Consider the following 15,750-nt stretch of genomic DNA (forward strand, 5'->3'; position numbering starts at 1 on the left):
AGATTTCGGTCATACTTATTGAAAAGCCAAGTTTTTACAATTTTCTTTAATACCTTATAAAGAAATGAGAGCACGCGCTAGCGTAAGGCAATTATTGGGAGCAGAAATAGTCTGCTCAGTGATATGAGCCTTGAGGTGTGGGCCGTGGCGGATGACAATACATTTATGTGCTTAGTCATTGTGAGTTCGGCTTCTAGGTGTCCTCCCAGGGTTTTCACCTTTCTACAGATCAGGGATAGTGGCACCATCTATATAAAGGTAGGTGAAGGATGGGTCAAGGTTTTTTAGTCGGTAAGGGGAGCCAAGTTTGTCATCGTTGAAGCACAAATTGTGTGGGTATGCAGTGATAAAATTGCAGCACAAATGTCGCCTGTACAAAAATTTGCGGCAAAAATGCTATGGTTTGACCTGTTAAAGGTGTACCCCATTACACCATTTAAGGGGAGCGGGGTTTGCGGGGGTGTCTCCCGCATCTTTTACATTGATTGCGGCAGCAAAACCACAGCCTTTTTGCTGCAATATTTTGTGTGGACAGCCATTTTTGCAGTGATTTTAACACATGGAAACATTGTGTGTGGCCATCCAGTTTTGCATGGTGCTGTAGACATAGTTAATGATGCTCGTGTCTTGGGTAAAGTTACCTGTGATGGGGGATGAGTATGTGGGTGTCATCTGCGAAGTTAGTGTAGATGACACCCAAAGAATCAAGGAGTTTTGACGAGGGGTCTGGTGTAGGTGTTGTATAGCGTGGGGGAGAGGCAGGACCCCTGCAGTACTCTTTGTGGGGCGGGTATAGGATCGGCGGCAGCCTCCCCACCAAAAACTCTAGTTGTCCGGTCACTGAGGAAAGAGTGTATCCATGCAGTGGCGTCCGGGGAGAAGTAGAAATGCTGGCTGAGGTGTTGACAGAGTGTTTCATTGTCGACTAAGTCAGAGGTGCAGACAGGTCCAGTAGGAGAAGAACGCCCAGTTGGCCTGAGTCCATCATGGTATTCATCTGGTTTTGTAGATCCAGTAGGGCTGTTTCTGTACTATGTTTGAGGCAGAAACCCGATTGCCTTCTTCCGAGCAGTTGATTAAGCTCTAGATAGTGCTGTACTTGTGTTAGGCCACTCAATCTAGTATCTTGAGGAGAAAGGGGACCAATGTGATGGGCCGGTATTGGTGGGAATGGCATGGTCGAGAGAGTTTTTTTAGTAGAGGGGGAATCCATGCTGATTTAATGTTTGACGCTAGTATGTTGGTTAGGAATGAGGCATTCACAAAATGAGTGATGATGGGTGATAGGGTTGGCACGCAGTTTCACTATATGTGCCGGCCAAGAATCCCCTTTGCAGTTGGATGGTTTAAGAGCAAGTATGGGGGCAAGTAATTCCTCTTGTGTGACTTTCGTAAACTGGAACAGTGAAATAGTAGGTGAGTGGGCCATAGGAGGGGTTGATTGTGGTGGTGGTGGGTGCTTTAGTGGCAAGGTTGCCTTAATTGGCACTGATTTTCACTTGCAGGTAGTTGATTTTGTTAGCTAGGGTATCTTGTATGGTAGTGCACAATGTTTTGTTTACGCAGGCAGGTGGTGCGGTAGGAATGGGAGTCTCACACTGTTTTAGCATGGTAAAAAGTGGTCGAAGTGGGCGGGAGTGTGCAGAGGCGGTCGGGAGCGGTGCTCTTCTACTTCTTTTAATTAAATTTTACTGTTCCTATACTTTTATTTTGAAAAGAAACTGTTCCGGTATGGTTTCATGTTTTGGGGTTTGTATTGTGCGTGTTAGGGGGCATGGTGGGGTTTGTGGGGAGCGGTGCAGGCCAGTAGGGAACATAGTTCCACTAATTCTTCTCGTACACTTCAACCATATAAACCATCCAGCTATTCTCAAAGTCACTCTGCATGGTCACACTGCTACTTTTGAAAACCCAACAGATCTAAGGCACTTTATTCAAATCGACAAAATGGGGGAAATGGATATTTCAAGATCAACCACTCAAACTGATACATAAGATTTAACGACTTCTTACTTCTGAATACTTCATGGCATTTTCTACCGGAGTGGTGTGTGGTTGCGCCTTCTCTCACTAGGCTTTCCAGCCCTATATTATTACTGTCAACATGACTTGGTGTGGCTGTTTCCTGTTAGCCATGATCTTGTTTATAGTTGTATCTTACCTTGCAATGTTTTTTATTTTCATGTTGGTTCAGCCGGTCCAATAGCACAGTGAGTAGAGCACTCACTTTGACATCTGTGCAGAGCCTAAGTGCTAAAATATTATTATTATCTGCTCCTCCCACTCATGTGTCTCTCCCTCAATGCTATCATCAATGTTGCAGTAAAATCAATGTAACTATGACAAGAGTTGTTCTAACTTGCTTTATACTCACAAGGTCATGCTATTAAATATAATAACTTGGAATGTTCACAATTTTAGAAATCCTGATTTTTATGCTTACTTCAGCGTAAAATAAGCCACTTCATAGAACCTGCTGGAATGTTAAAGGTTTACATAACCATATTAAGAAACAGAACGTTTTATCCCACCTTAATAGAACCAAAACCATCAATTGATTGTATTCAGGAAACACGTCTATCACAGACGGAAGCTGCTGAACTCAAGCGCCTTTGGGTGGGTCAAGTATTCTCAAGTGCAGCGAATGGCAAGAAGAATGGGGTTATTATTCTTATTGACAAAGCATTCAAGTGCAGAGTTGTGGGGACTGATTCCGATAATATGGGAAGGTGGATGTTGGTAAAGGGTTTAGTGGAGTCCATGGAAAATACTATTCTCAATTTGTATGGCCCCACCTCTCCTGACCCCCCTTGCTGGCTAGAATTAAGAAAATAACTTATCCAATCTAAACCCCATAATTAAATTATTAGTGGAGATTGTAATGAGATTATGGATCCTTTTCTTGACAACAAATCTAGTGTATGCCTTAAGAGCCCTAATTCCCATGGGCAACTCCTTAATTTTGTATCACAATGAGACCTAATAGATGCACAGCGTTTGACTCATCCTTCTGATTTAGAATTCACCTTTTCCTCCAACCCCCATAATTCCTTTTTCAGATTAGATTATACATTTATTTCTAAATATATGTCAAGCCTTATTCGAATCTATAGCATTATCTGATCTTGCTCAGTCCATATCCAACTAGCGATTACACAGAATAGATGGAGATTTATTTTAAAGGATGATCTTTTCACATCCTTCATTTCTCAACAGCATAGTAATTTTGTCACTGGGGATAAGAGTCAAGATACGTCCATCATCGTCATATTATATCTTTTATTGCTACTAAAAAGAAAAAATTAAAACAAGAATCAGACACTATTCTTAAATGACTGAAGTCCCTTAAATCTAAATATGCAAGCAGTAATTCTCTGTCGACTCTCAATGACATTATTAAACTGAGACTTCTATATCATAAAATGACTACACAATACTCCTGTGCTAACATTTTAAAATATAGGCAAAGAATTATCAATTGTCCAATAAAACAAGCAAATCACATGCAGCGTATCTTAAGTTTAATAGGGAGAGGGCTAGGCTGGCTATTATCAAAGATCAGATTCGCGATAGAATAGGAAAATAGTGGAAGACTTTCTTAATGTTAGCAAAAATGATATTCCTCGTAATCACAACCCAATAATTTTCGTTCTACTTATCCTAGTGTTGATCTTGAATCATTGAATGTTCCCATCTACCCCAGAGAAATTCATAGAACCATAACAGACCTTATAAAATGTAAAGCCAGAGGCACAGACAGTTCCCCCATTGATTTTTATGCACATTTTAATTATGTATTAGTATCAGAACTTAATGAACTCTTCTCTCATTTTGTCTTAGCAAACAAGTATCATGGATCTTTCTCAGAAGCCATCTTAATTGCATTCCTTAAGCCCAATAAAGACCCTCAACTCCCTAAAAACTATACACCAGTTTCTCTCATAAACACTGATTGCAAAATCTTTGCCAACATTTTAGCAAATATCCTGCGACATTTAACCTAATTTACTCATAAATCTGATGGTCCCTGTGCAGCCGTAGGTCTAGATGCAGAAAAAGCATGTGATAGGGTTGAATGGGACTATATGTTTGAGGCTCTCAAATTGCATGGTATTGGCACCTCTTTGCTTTCCATGGTTAAAGTGCTATATTCAAATCCTAAAACAGCTATTTTAATTAATGGACAAATGTCCTCATACTTCCCCCTTTTTTGAGGAACATGTCAAGTTGCCCCCTTTCCCCACTCTGTTTCCTCTTGATGATGGCACCTGGAGTCTGAAGTCCATCTGGCAAGATAACTATATACAAGGTATTGATGCTGGTGCAATACAAGTTAAAACAGTGGTGTAAGCTGATGATTTCCTACTACTCTTCGGAAATTCAGACATTAGTATCCATTACTTGCTTGACATTATCTCCCAATTTTCACTAGCTTCTGGTTACAAATTAAATACAAATACATCTGAAATTCTACCTCTTAACATACATTGTACTAGAATCATACCTAATTTTATGGCATGAAGTGGTGTCTGAAAGGAATAAAATATTTAGGCATTCATATCTCTTCATCCACTAAAGGTATCATTAAGCAGAATACTACTGTCCTGTTATGAAGAATCAATAGGTTAACTAATTCATGGTCACCATTCTATCCTGGTGGGGTGATATTCAATCTAGTAAAATGATGATCTCAGCAATTATCAGGTATCTCTTTTATATGCTGCCAATTCCCCTCCCCTCTTCCTTTTTCAAAGCCATTGAATAATGTTGGATCAAGTTCTTGTGGAGGAAAAAGCGACATAGAATATCATTAGGTAAACTTAAGAAACATCATTCTGATGGTGGAGTTGGCTCCCTAGCTTTAGAAAATACCATTTAGCCTTTGTCTTGAAGCAAACGCAGACGTGGACCATAATAGTGTGCCTGGGTGGCTACTCACTGAGAGCTATTGTTTCCACGTGGAAAAATAAATGTCTTAAGGGTACTAGTATTATCCTATCTGCCCTCTACCTCAGAATGTATCTATATCCCTCTATTGTAAAACCGTCTCAATTTATTTCAACATTTCTATGTTTTAATGCTTTGATACGAGTTATGCTAGGTCTATTTTCTGGTATAAAGTATAATACTCAGTTGTTTTACATGAAGTTCCTGTGACCTTCAAACTATTTGCTGAGAAATTCTATTTGTCATATGCACCAATATGCGACAGTTATCAACGCAGCAATGGAACATTTTGACTCATTAGTGTGTAAGTCTACAACCCCCGATAAGGTACGGCTACAGCATAACTTTAATGTTAGTGCTTCAATGTTCTCTACATCTCTTTCAGGTGACACTTCTTCGCAATCTAGGCGGAGATCTCAGATTGCATGGCAGCAATAATGTTCTTTATTGGACAGTGAAACTAATTGACCCTATGTTTGGATTAACATCTCCAAGTTTACCACCTCAGCCAGTTTGCTTTAAACTTTTATTATAGCGACTTAATCACTCCTACAACACTCTTCAAATGCAATGCTGCAATGCTGCTCAAAATGAGAGATGCTGGAGCTGCTTGCATGCTGAAGGCTCTTTTAAGCATATGTTTGCAGACTGTCAATATGTTAAAGCATACTGGAAAAGTGTATGGGATTCAATCAAGCATATTTTGAATATACAACAAGACTTTAAAAAACAATCTCTTATTGGGCACTGCACTGCTATGTGATGTCTTGGAAAGGGATGTTTGTTATCTATTTGACCTTTTTATCCTAGTTGCTTTTCAAACTATATCGACCAACAGGTAGAATCTTGGTCATATTAATTATAAAACCTGGTGGAACTCTATTTGTAATATACAGAGATTAGAATGATGTAATACATCCTTCCCCTTTTCTTTTACTTAAACATGAGTTGAAGTGGCAACTATTCCTGAAGTTCTTATCTACTGTAACTTCTAACTGATGATGATGCATATAATTAGTTACAATTTCCTGTTCTTCTCCCCCTTGTTCCCCCCTCATTTCGTGGGTGTTGGTCTTAGTTTGTATGTTCTTTGTTATTGTTTGTCTTGTAATTGCTCATACTTAAATCTGTTAGTTTGTTCCCATAGAGTTCATAAGTACACCTGGCCTTCATAACCTTTTTCGGTGTGATATTGGCATTTTCTTGAAATCTTGAATCACAAATTTGCTTTACTATATCCTTTGTACTTATTAATTGGGTTGTATTACTTTTGTATCAAATAATACATTTCAAACAAAAAAAAGAAATGTCAGTCCTACAAAGACTTTTCGTTAGAAGGGTACTATTTTATACTGAAGTCTAATTGCACTTTTTGTACAACAAAAACTCACACCTGTGACTATTTGCACTCAGGTGTAGCACCCCTCAGTGTTACTCCCAGGGTCACTGGCTGCCAGCCTGATTCCAGGCTGTTTATTGCTTGTGATGGGACCATTGCTATACATGAGGGAACAGCGCCTCATATTCCAAAGTGACGGATGACCTTGGGCCCAAATCATTGCTGGCAACCTAGGTTTGGGCAGAGGGCCAGCTTTCGCTCGTTGTATGTGGTATCAGGAGGTCACTGAGGCGGCATCAACGAGCAGGAACTCCTTCAGCATCATGGACGGGTGACATCTTGGGGTTATCTGGGGAGCTGAGAAGTAGTTATCATTGAGATATAGCTCAAGTAAGCCCCAGCATTAGGGAATCATATGCGTATCACTCTTAAATTCGTCGTTTTGGTTTACGTGCTTACTAGTAGCTCAACACTCAATAAGGTGATTTTTTCATGCAAGTTGTGATCTCTTAAGTCATATGGTGGTGAGCCACTTTCCTGTCTATGCGCGTTTGTCATACACTTCATGGGAAGTGGACAGTGTTGTTAGGCAATAACATTTTTTAAAGTGAATTCTTCTTACTTTATTGTAAGGCATATTTAGACTGCCCAGAGTTTGTGGGGATAGTCTTACTATCTTCCTCAGTGTTTGCAACAATAGAGATTATTCTGAAGTGAGTCTCTACAATCCCCTATCCATCTGTGCCATTACTCCATTAGGTATTCTTAGGTTTTGTATTCACCTACATTAAATCAGGTATTCTTTAGCCTACTTTATTCTCCTAATGGTTACCCACTGTACCAATACATACAGGTGGGGTGGTAGCCGTTTGCTGCATACACAAGGATGGACACACAAACCGTGCCCCTCTTCTTTCTCATGGGTTTGACTTCACATTCACCTATCACACAGTCTATTCTTGACTTGTCCACTTTTGGCTTCCAGGCGTGGCTGTCCCAGTATTATCTATTCTGGAGTTTGTTTGGTCAAAGAAATGAAATGCATTCCCTCACAACAAAAACCCTGCAAGCTTTGAGCACATCAAGAGTCCTATCCCACAGCCACATGGTTCTATGTCTTACCAGCGTCAGGGTTGTTTCGCAGAGATTTTTGCTGCCGATTTCTGGCCAAACAAACTCATAGAATGTTTTTTTTTTTATTTGAGGAGGATCCCCCTCAATCTCCCTTTCCAGTTTTTACTACCTACACACCACACTCCACTACCTCCGAAATCGTTTTATACCCCACCCCCCATATTTTTCAATGAGATTTTTCAGCCAGAAATCGGCAGCACAAAACTCTGCTAAACAAATCCCTGGTGATGAATGAAACTCATTCCTAGCCACATACTGCTTTTGCTAATACTTGGGTATCTTTCTCAAAACGTCTTTCAAGTAAACGCTCCCTTCACAAAGAGACACCTTTGAGTTAACCCTCTAAAATGTACTGTACTCCGGGTTCACAGTCGTCGGTGGGCGGGCCAACAGGTTCCCAAACTATCACAAACACTGTGCTGCTCTCTTTGATCTGCTTCCTCTCAGTCCATATGTTTTATCCTTCCCTACTATCTCCTTCCACTACACTTCTATCCGCGTCCTCTTCCTCTACAGACTACGGCCTGTCTGCCCCTACCAGGGGCGCAATATGCCAACTTGCAGACAAATCTCGCCGATCTGAGAGTACTACAGTAGTGCCTTGGCATAGTATAAATGCTTTCTAACAAAGCATAAAAACTGGATGTCACTGCAAGGACCTACAAAGTGTGCTACGGCTACCACTGTTTCGAGGAGTTACAATCATCCATCGTGTGCACATTTTATTGGGGGGACAATTTTTGCCAACCCCAAATCAGTTGCACATTATTTTTATTTATTCAATAAAGTTCTTATCATGAATCTGGCACACTCAATATAATAATATTAATTCCCTGCGGCATCTCTCTCCTTTCGGGACAAGGAACACACAGGCTGCACAGAAGTTGTATTTATTAATAAAATAGAAATAATTGAATACTTTTAAATATCTGATTGTGCCTGTACAAACTTCCAATGTCAAATGGTACTACAATGAAAAGGGATGAATACACTAGTCACATCCCTTTTCTATGCTACTTGTACTTGAATAGTCTTCTGCAAAACACACAAATTACCATATGTATATTTTGTTTACTCTAGATTTTTTGATTTTTTTTAGTTGATTTTTGGGATATAAGCACATGCATGACAGAACACACCGTATAGAGGCGCAGATGTAACAATCAAGCAAACAGAGGTTGGATTGAAATCCAGAAATTGAAGCAACTTAGCATTAAGGAAGGAAGCCGAACCTATCTCAATAGGAAGATCTTCAATGCCCTCTGAAATTCAGATAATGAGTGAAGAGTCCTGATTGCCAATGGAAGTGAATGCCATAATATTGGCCCCACCACAGCAAATCTTCTGTCTCCCCTTGAAGTGTAGCCAGAAGGGGGAGGACCAGAAGATGCTGATCATTAGAGCGTAGATATCTTGGAGATTGATATAGTTGAATCAATATTCTGGGGCAAGACCATTAATCAAATCCAGCCTTCCAGAGACAGCCAGTGTAGCGCACGCGAATCGCATCCGACCTTCCGCAGACAGCCAGTGTAGCGCACGCTGCGATGGTGAAACATGTGCATGTCGATTTAGGCCATAAATAGTTCTTACTGCAGCGTTCTGAGATTTTTGCAGTCTTAGCATTTGTTTGAGCGGGATGCCGTGCAGTTGGCTATTACCATAGTCCAGGTGCCCGTTGGTTTATGCGTCTACCACCATGGCATAGTCCTCCCTGAGATTGTAGGGTAACACCCGCCTGAGAAGCCTTAGGACAAAGTGTACTGCATGAACCTTTGCTCCGACTTGGGCTTCACTGCCCAAATCGTCCTGCCAAATGCAGCCTAGATTCTTGACCTTGGAGGCATATTTCAAATTTGATCTCAATAGTGTTGGGGTTGGTAATTCCGTAGCAGCTTTTAAGAGATGTTTGGATCCAAATAAAATCATCTCCGTTTTGGTGGCATTCAACTGAAGCTGATTACAGGACATCCGACTGCTTCCCCCATCCAAGGCACTGCACCAATTTACTATGTGCCTCATCAAAATTAGTACCTCTGATAAAGATCTCAGTGTCTTCTGCGTAGGAGTGGAAATTCAATCCATGATGCCCCAAGAACTCTAAGAGAGGCCGGATGTACAGATTAAATAATAATGGTGAAAACGATTGTCCCTGTGGCACACCATAAATCAGTCTAATAGCATCCGACAGGAATCCTTCCAACCCTACTTGCTGGTAGCGGTTGCTCAAACATGATCTAAAGCAAAGCATGTTCTGAGACCCTTGGACATACATACAACATGCAATGAAAAATGCATGGGGTCCAGGATATAGATTTCATTTGTTAAAAACTAAATAAAATCAGTGCATGCCAGCCAATCTAAATCTCTCTACTTCCCCTTTATTGAAAATAAATACCCCCTTACTCAATAGACAAACACTGTTCCAGAAAGTCAATTGAAACCATAAGATGCTTAACATTCCTGCATGTAAATCACTTACAAAATGACAGTGTATATTTACTAAACTCTCTTCATTGGTGTTTCTATTGTATTAATGTGTAAAAGTGTACATTTCTCATTTTCAATGAGCAACTTAAAATTAAAGGTGGGAAAATAGGTAACGCTTAATAACGTGTTCCCATTATTCTTCAGTAGATCAGCTCTGGTGGGTGATGTAACTAGGGAATGGCTTCAGTTACATTACCCTTCTAGTTATGCACACAGTGGGATATCCGGTAGGCTCCCCAAATTAATTCTTCTGTATGTGGGTGTTATACAGAGGATCGCCCAGTATACTCACACTTTGGGGTCTATTCTATCAAATCTAAAGTCTTCAGAAGCACTTACATCTCTGAAATATTTATCAATTTCTCAGGATGTCCAGCCAATATATATACCCCCTTTAGTACTGTCACAAATAAAAGAGCTGAGATTTGATCTATTCCCCTGAAGAGTATCGTTCCCCTCAGGATTATTTCCCCTTAATATTATACTTACATATGAATTCATTGCAGGCAAATGAGCACCTTCTTAAGGGCTGGTTATAATTCTCCCCCTCAGTAACAGGTGGGCATCAGTCAGCAAGATTGTGTCAATTTCCCTCCATAGCATGTCTGCTGTTTCTTCCATCAAAGAAGGTCTCAGACTTTAACTACGGATTGGTGTCTGTTACTGTGTACTGCTGTTAATCCAAAAATGGGTCCGAAAAGAATGCAGTTTAACCATCTCCTTTCAGTTGTTATCAATTGCCTTTCTCTCCTTCCTCTCCATCAGTCAGCGAGTGAGTGAATGTGTCTATCGCAGAATCTATGGGTTTGAACTTTTATAGAGGAAGAAAGGTGTGTATCATTTCTCTAATCTAATTGGTCAATGTATGTGATTGGACAGCATTCCAAAAGTGACAACCTTAAAGAACATTATCGAGCCAATCAAGTACCTTGAACTCCACCCGACTGCAACGCTGACCGTTGTCAAGCCGCTGTCGCTTAAAAACATACGAGACGTCTCGACCAGTGCTTCAGAGCCACTGACCATCACTGAAATAACAATTGCTTACCCAGAGCCGCCGTCTTCAACTTCGCTTGCCAAAGTGTTAGCTGCCTGTTACCTGAAACTGTCTCCTATCTTGTACTCTGTCACAGAAGCTGCAAAGTGCCCTGAAACTGACTCGACCCTGTCGAGCTCTAAGAACACCTACAAGTACAAGGTCCATTGTACTTCTGTCCCCCTGGTATTTCTCCGAAGGCTCCTATGGACATTTTAAGAACCCATTGCTCCCTTTATGCCCAAACCAAGAATGCTTGAACTGTTGTGATTATTTACTATACCCACTACCCTCCTCTCACTATCCAGAATGCATCCCTTTTCCTTCTTTGAAACTGTCTGTCCTCTGGATTCCTCTACAGGGTGGGCTGTATTTCGTAGTGTTGCTAGAACTTTCTGTTGTGATATGTGTATACAACCTTGACTGGACAGTCCCTTTTATCATTGGGAAACAATTGTATTTTCGCTGTGTTGCAACTAACCAACGATCCACGACCTTTCAGAGATAAGCCTGCCATTCCGTCCACATTACCAAAATTGGACAAGGAGGTTTATAATTTGCTTGTGTTTCCAATCTGTTCATATCCCTTCTGGTGTCTGGTGTACTAGATGTGTGGGGCTGATTGATGGTTCAGAAAACGATATTCATCCCTTGACCACTGGTGCCCCAGAAGTTGATTTGTCACTTATCCTCCCCAGCTTTGCAGGTCAGGGATTTGGGAGTCGTAATCAACTCTCAATTGACCTTTAAGCCACAGTTTAAGCAGTTTCTGTATTCTCGTTACTTTCGCCTATGCCTGCTCTTTTAGATTTCTCCTTATTTAACATTTCAGCTGGAGTCCCAAGCTTTGCAGTTTTTACTCTTGTCTAGACCAGACTTCTCAAATGGGATTGATCTTGGCCTTCTAGCCAATTCCCTGGCAGAACTACAAAAGCAGCAGTCCAACAACTCACTTAAACTGGAACATGTTCATTGGCCAATCAAACCTTGACCAAACTCCATTGGCTCCCGATTCAGAAAAGAATATTGCTTTTACAGCTCTATGTGTTACCCATATAGCATATTACGGCTTAGGCCAACATTTCTTTGAGGTACGTTGATGCAGTATATACCACAATGATCATTTTCCTTGCAGGATCAAGTTTTATTCCAGGCAAGAAGTGAACAAAAAACAGAAGTGGTGGCAGCTTAACCTCCACCTCTATTCAAAGGTGGAACAAGCTACCTTTGCATCTGAAAATCACTTAGTACCACCTACAAATGTGCACATTGTGAGAAGTGTCTCTCTTTTCTATGGACAACGTCTATACCTATTTACTGTTTTATCTCCTCTGTTTCTGTGCAAATGTCTTCCAGTGCTGAGAGTCCCATTTGGTGGTCGTGTGCTTTATAAAAACTTGGTAACACAACATAGTCTGTTCTTTGCGGAGGATGAGAAGGTCAGAGGATTCCTGAGCTGTGGAGGCTGAGCAAAGGGAAGAAGAGAAGGTGGGATGTTTTTGCCAAATTAAAGAGAAGGTGGGATTGTTTTGCCAAACCATCATCGAACACCTCAAACCCTCCAACTGCAAAGTTGACATTTGCCCCTCCCACATCATCAAACTGTGTGCAGACCCTCCTGCAACTATCAACTCCAAACTAATTAATGCTTCCTTTGCCTCTACCTCTGTCCCAACATCTATCATAGAAGCCTGTGTTATGAAACCCTCCCTTGACACCACCCTTCCAACTAACTATCGTCCTATAACTACAGTAGCATACCTTCTTAAAATTCTTGACTGCACTGCCTACACCTAACTCCAAGCCCACCTGGAGCTCCACAGCCTTCTTGGCTTTCGCCAATCTGGATTCAGACCCAGAAACAGTACTGAAGCTGCCCTCCCTGACTTCAAGATCCAGCTAGACGGTATTCCTGACTCCGGAGAACTCACCATCATCCTCCTACTCAACTTGTCAGCAGCATTTGATCTTGTCAACCATGACATACTCTGTCAGCACCGTACCACCATTTCTCCAGAGAAGCCACCAGTTGGATCCAGTACTACCTCAGCAAGCTATTGTCCAGGGTCTTCATTGGCTCGGAAGCAGCAGACCCCATCCATGTTCCAAACGGTGTCCCTCAGGGCTCTTGTATCTCCCTCACACTCTACAACATGTACACAATGCCCCTATTTGCCCTCCTTGAAAATCTTGAAATTCCATACAAAAACTTTGCGGATAGTGTGCAAATCCTACTGAAACTCACTGGGAATCACAACTTAGACTCTGCCAATTTCAATTGTGTATACAGCATCATCCAGACCTGGAAGACGGGCACCATCTCTATCTAAATGATGATAAAACCGTGCTTCTCATTGTGGAACTGTCTCAAACTACTGGATCCTGCGTTTGCATCTTTCTCAATCGACGGTAACCCCACCATTGTCTCCAGCAATATGAAAACCCTGGGTGTTTACCTAGATGCGGAACTATCTCTGCATAAACATGTCACTGCCCTGGCCTCACCTGTAGCATATTCCACCAAGCTGATCAACCTTAGCAGAACATTTCTGTCCTCTGACAATTCGCCTTATCTTAGCCAGGGCGACCATTGGCAGCAAACTGGATTACTTTAATGCCCTCCTCTCTGATACCTCCACCAAAGAAATCTTCAAATTAAAACAGGTTCAGAATAATGCTCTTTGAGCAGTCTGTGGCATGAAGTGAACTGATCACATCTCCCAGGTGAGGTGGGAGGCCCATTAGCTCCCCGTCAAAGCCTGCATTGAGTTCAAGATTTTATTGATAACTCATTGCTGCATCCACAATGTTGCACCCGCATTCCTCAACCAGTGCCTAGCCAGAAAAAAGGGAACCTCGCTGTCTGCGCTCTTCTGCCGTCCTGGGCCTAGTCACATCCAGATACACCAGAAAGCGAGCAGGGGAGCCAGCCTTTCTGTCACAGCACCCACCCTGTGGTATGCCCTACAACCTTGCATTCAAGAAGAACCATCATACTTAACTTTTAGAAAATGTCTGAAAACCTGGTTTTTCAACAAATATGCCCAAGGCTCTTCCTTTTCTATGTTGTTATGATCTGCCAATCTGTTATACATTTTATGGCTGCTTTCTTATATCAACTATGTACAAGCGCTGTGATACCTCCTCTTGTGGGTGCTGTCAACAAATGCAATAAATAAAATAAATGGAAAACGAAGTAAACGATCTCAGTCTTCGTGGCATTAATGCAGAGGCAGTTATCAATCATAAAGCCCTGGGCTCAACGCAGGCCAGATGGGCTCTGGTGCAGATTATACAGAGGGCCTTGGAAAGGGAATGCAGTGTCCATACCATGTTTAAAAAGGAGGCAATGTGAAGCATGAGGAGACCAGCAAGGGGCTTCATATATGTCTTGAAGAGTCTGGGAGAGAGAATGGAACCTGGGGGGACTGTGAAGCATGAGGGACCAGCAAGGGGCTTCATATATGTCTTGAAGAGTCTGGGAGAGAGAATGGAACCTCGGGGGACTGTGCAACATGAGGAGACCAGCAAGGGGCTTCATATAGGTCTTGAAGAGGCAGGGAGAGAGAACGGAACCTGGGGGACTCGACAGAGTTCGCAGATGAGTTTGAGAGAAATAGGCCTCCCTATTTAACAGGAAGGATGAGATCAGCAGAAGTGCAAGAGGGGATTATCCAAATGAGGTCTGAAGGTGCCTTAGATGGGTGGGGATGATTGACAGTGTCAAATGACGCAGAGAAGTCCAGGAGAATGTTTATGGAGGGTGTGTTGTTATCCAGTGACCTCAGTGCTCCTTTCTAAAGAAGGGGCAGGGAGATTTATAACCTCTGGCCAGATTGGGGATCATGCAGAAAGTTGCATGCCTTGCTGAATTCAAGCAGTTGCTAAGTAGACACCTTTTTGCTGATTCTGCCAATAAAAGGGGTATTTTCAATAGGACGATAGTTGGCAGGGATGTTTGGGGGTCCTCATTGTCGTTCTTGAGAAGAGGTGAGCTACAGGAGTGAGGGTGCATACCAGTTGACAAGGAACTGGTAAACAGAGCAGGAACAGCCGGTGCAGGTCCATGTGGAAAGAGCCTGTATGTCACTGCCAAAGGAAGAGCAGCATTTTAATCCACAAAGGAAGAAGGAAGATACCCCTGCTAACATAAAAATGTCAGGAGAAAAGACATGATGTGTGTTGACAAAAAGTGATGTATATTATGTTTCGCACACAAAATCCCATAAAACATTTGAAAAGAAAACGCCACTTGGGTCCATAATAAATGTTTCTGTAGGCCAGAAGCAAACCCTTTTGCTGGCTGTGGGACACATGTCACAAAGAACTCCCCCACTGGAAGGCTGGCATCCTAGTGTTTACAAAGGCAATAAAATGTGACTTGCTTTAAAGGTGTGGAAAACGAAGTGTCCTTTAGACTGGTTATCTCTGCAGGGCCATTTCCCTTGGCTGATGCATGACCAGAATGTAGACAGTAGGTGTGAAGATGGGGACTACAATTAAGGGAGGCTGAAACTCCAACTTCAAAGAGCAAACAACCAACTTCAAAAAGACTCATAAAAGAAACTGTGACCAGAGAGACAAATGGCTGGAGGAAGAAGAGATCCCATTTGCTGAAGATACATATTTACAATTTTTCCCAGCAACCATAAGTTGGATTTTTTTTTTATTTATGTGTCATGGTTTGTGTGATTTTCAGGCGATTGTGGAGATATAAAATTCATCTACCTGTGACCCAGGGAACAGTAATGTCCATCTAAGATGAGGTAATTGATTTCAACCCGGCACTCCACCTAAGTCAATG

The sequence above is a fragment of the Ambystoma mexicanum genome, chromosome 2q (genome assembly GCF_040938575.1).
Source record: "Ambystoma mexicanum isolate Mex_15411 chromosome 2q, UKY_AmexF1_1, whole genome shotgun sequence".
Classification (NCBI taxonomy): domain Eukaryota; kingdom Metazoa; phylum Chordata; class Amphibia; order Caudata; family Ambystomatidae; genus Ambystoma; species Ambystoma mexicanum.